General features: G+C 38.6%; 1 pseudogene; it reads left to right on the top strand.

The window, feature by feature from the left end:
• Positions 1-5: 5 nt before the first annotated feature.
• On the top strand, positions 6-3552 carry LOC119192192 (annotated as a pseudogene).
• The last annotated feature ends 704 nt before the right edge of the window (positions 3553-4256 follow it).

The following is a 4256-nucleotide window of genomic DNA, read 5'->3' on the forward strand; positions in this document are numbered from 1 at the left end:
GGTATATTAAATCGCTTATCGGCGTTAGAGGTGAAAAGATTAAAGAAATCCGTGAAAAATTCGAACATGTTCTTATAACCCTCCCTGATCAAGGACAAAAAAGAAGTCCAATTAAGCTAAGAGGACCGCAGGAGGATATCGAAAAGTGTGAAAAGTATCTGCATAAGTTAATAAAAGAAATAGCCGAGTCGTCATACGTCCAGGAAGTGACGATCTTCAAACAATTTCACAAGTTCATCATTGGCAAAGGAGGTGCTAACTTGCGCAAAATACAAGCGACGACACAGACAGTGATCGATCTTCCCGCCGAGGGCGACGACAGTGACGGCATCACCAGTGCGCGGCAAGCGTGAGAATGTCGAGGAGGCGGTGCGTAGGATACAACAAATACACAACGAAAAAGCAAACATTGTCACTGAAGAAGTAACTATTTCACCCAAGTACTACAATTCCCTTATTGGTGCGGGAGGCAAACTAATTCATTCGATAATGGAAGATTGCGGAGGAGTTCTTATTAAATTCCCACCTGCTGAAAGTGACAGCGACAAAGTGATGATTAAGGGTCCAATTGAAGACGTCGAGAAAGCTAAACAACAGTTGCTGGCACACGCGTCCGAGCGAGAACTCACCTCGCACACTGCTACTGTCCGTGCCAAACCAGAGCATCATAAATTCCTAATTGGAAAGAATGGCGCCAATATTAAAAAGATCCGAGAACAGACAGGTGCTCGTATTATCTTCCCTACTGAAAAGGATGAAGACAAGGAGTCTATCTTCATCATAGGTAAATAAAACTTTATATTATCATGAAATTCGTCACATTAAATAAGAAACGCTTATAATTCACACGCGGCTGGACGTGAGAATGAATTGTAATAATGTATATAACTTTTTAATCAACTGGTGGCAGGTCGCGAAGAACAAGTGGAAGCAGCTCGAAAGCAACTAGAAACTGCAGTGGCTGAGATTAGCAATGTGTCCGAGGGAGAAATGTCCGTAGCGCCCAAACACCATAGACATTTCGTGGCGCGGCGCGGCGAAGTACTACGACGCATCGCCGACGACTGCGGCGGAGTGCAGATATCCTTCCCGAGACAAGGCGTCAACAGCGACCGTGTTGTACTCAAAGGGCCAAAGGAATGCATTGAAGCTGCTAAGGCTCGTATCAACGAGATCATTGAAGACTTGGAAGCTAAGGTAAAAATTACAAGTAGATATTATTTTTTATTTTATTTGGTATTTTAAAACAGTATTGTGTTACATAACTCATCTATGTATGAATAGGTGACAATCGAATGCGTAATTCCTCAAAGACACCATCGCACTGTGATGGGTGCCCGAGGAGCTAAAGTCAAGGATATTACGGCGGAATTCGACGTTCAAATCAAGTTCCCTGAGCGTGACACGACTGAAGGCGCGGATGTACCTGTCAAAGAGCATGATGAAAATGCGGAACCTGGAGTAAACGATATCATTAGAATTACAGGTCGTCCAGAAAACTGCGAAGCTGCTAAAAAAGCTTTGCTTGATCAGGTACAGCATTTAACAATTAATATAATAATAATGCAATCACATACAATACATATCAATTACAAAATATCTATGTTTATAGGTGCCCATTTCAATCGAAGTAGAAGTGCCAAATGAACTCCATCGTCTTCTTGCTGGTCAAAAGAGGAGAGAACTGATGCAAACATATGATGTTCATATACTACTTCCCCTGCTGAAGACAACAGTGACTTAGTAAAGGTATATTCATACTATATTTTCACACATATACAGGATGTTTTTTTTGAGATGGGACAGTCAGGCCACTTCCTTAACCCCCACAAGTACAAAAATTTTGACCCAAACCTCATTATGTCAGGGAACCGCTAAGGAAATATTTTCATTCCCCCAGTACGAGTTTCGGTTCTGTCGATTTGGTCCCCCTCTACTGGTCCTTCTCAAAAATATACCTGTTATAATAATATCACGCGTTTAATCTACTGAGAGAGCCAGTAAAATATTATTACTTGTGTAGGTGACGGGAACACCAGCCAATGTAGAGAAAGCCAGGATAGCTCTTTCTGAAAAAATTGGAGACATGGAAAAAGAAAAGGAAGACAGAATTCTCAGGTATTTTTGAAATATTATAGTAATACAATATAAAAGATATTTAAAAATAAAAGAAATTCAAATAATCGGCTATGGTTTTAGTATTTAAAGTGAAAATATTCTTATTCGTATTTATAAGTGTTAATATTTTATCTTATATTTATTTCAGGTCATTCGAACTGAAATTCAAAGTTGATCCCGAATACCACCCTCTAGTTATAGGCAAAGGTGGCTCTGTCATTACCAAGATTCGTACAGATTATGGAGTACAAATTAACCTGCCCAAACGTGGCGAACCTGATGATGATACCATAACCATTCAGGGATATGAAGACAAAGCATTGCAAGCAAAGGATGATATTATGTAAAAACATATATCCAATTGGAGAAGTAAATTTTGATCATTTACTATAAATTCAAATTGCAATAAAAGGTTTGTTGATTAATGATTTAATCTTCTTCATAGGATAACCAATACCGAGAGGAAGTGGACATCGACCCACGGGTTCACAGACGACTTATAGGACTCAGAGGAAAAAATATAAGACGCATCATGGACGACTATAAAGTTGATATTCGCTTCCCGAAAAATAATGAAGATAGCATTGTGATCATAACAGGGGACGAAGATAACGTTCTGGACGCTAAGGACCACCTGCTTAATTTGGCAGAAGAATATGTAAGTGTATATTTTAAACAATGAAAATATATAAGTTTGATTTAATCAATAACAAATAATGTAATAAATGGTAATGTAACATTGGAACAATAGCTTCAAGACGTCGCAGACCGCTACCAGCCGCCTGCAGGACCGTCGTTGGGCGATTTCGGCAGTGTGCTGGGCGGTGACAGTGGCGGCAGCGCGGCGGGCGCGAGTGCGGCCGCGGCGGGCTTCGTGGTGAAGGGCGGGCCCTGGGAGCAGCGCGCTCCCGACACCGCGTCTACGCATGAGTTCCCCACCATGCCAGGCGCCTCGCAGCCGCAGGCCTCTCCTGCTCCTTGGGGCCCTCGCCGTTAATCACTTGAAGCCTTTCTCTCGTCTGTGCAGGCGACTGCCCATATCCCCGCCTACCCCCGTCGCCCCGCCGAACTAACGTGAGCATGTTTGCTACGTTAGGACTGTTTCATTACGCATTCCACATTATTCTTGTCTCGAAACTTAAGCCAGTGTGGATCGCTAACGGATATGTGAAAATATCTCTGCCTGTATTATATTGACGTTCCATCAGCTGCAGTTTTGCATAATATAATCAATTAGACTGATTCCTAACACTATATGGAAGTAACCAAGCCATGTTGTTACTACTTTTATGATTTCTAATTCTGTGAATTCCATTGCCTATTATTTCAACTTTGTGTTTATGTGTAGGACTATATAAGCAATTTGTGCATTCATAGCGAATGCATTAAAAGTCTTTTGATTCTTTGTACTTATCAAGTATTGATATAATGAAATAACATATTATTATATTTTTTCATATTCATTTTCATGATTTCCTATTACATTTTTATAAGCGTTATCTATAACATTAATAAATCAATAAAATATAGTAAGACGAGAATGAATATTTTACAAAGTAATTTGTATATAGTAAATTGTGTTTAAATATATTAATAAAATCTTTTACAATATCTAATGTTTTGTTCTTAATGCAAGCCAGATAATAACATTACCTATAAGTGAACCCTTACCTACATGATCAAACTGGTAGCAGTTCTCTAGGTTGACCGTTTCATCATTGAGGCAGGATTAAATTTAAGAATGATTATGCAATGGATGGCATAAATGCGAATTATTTGAAATACATGTATTTTAAATATAAATGCAAAATACCTATTTTTATTTTATATTTGAAATACTTTTTCGAAATGTATTTAGTATTTTATTTAAAATACTTTTATATAAATATTTTGTATTTGTAAAATACAAAATAGTTATTTTTTAATTCATTTTTTTTATTTTTCATTCATCCAAAATTAGTTTATTTATGAACGCTCAGATCGTGATCCTTGATGTGGTCACTATTGTCACCAAAAACAATATTATGCCAACATTGCGCGTCAAACAAATTTGAGGTCAATGGCGATGACTACATTAGATCTGAAGAACCTACCTCAGAACAATGCTTGTTCTTGTTCTGAGTGGAACCCCTACAATA

The sequence above is a fragment of the Manduca sexta genome, unplaced genomic scaffold (genome assembly GCF_014839805.1).
Source record: "Manduca sexta isolate Smith_Timp_Sample1 unplaced genomic scaffold, JHU_Msex_v1.0 HiC_scaffold_2467, whole genome shotgun sequence".
Taxonomy (NCBI): Eukaryota; Metazoa; Arthropoda; class Insecta; order Lepidoptera; family Sphingidae; genus Manduca; species Manduca sexta.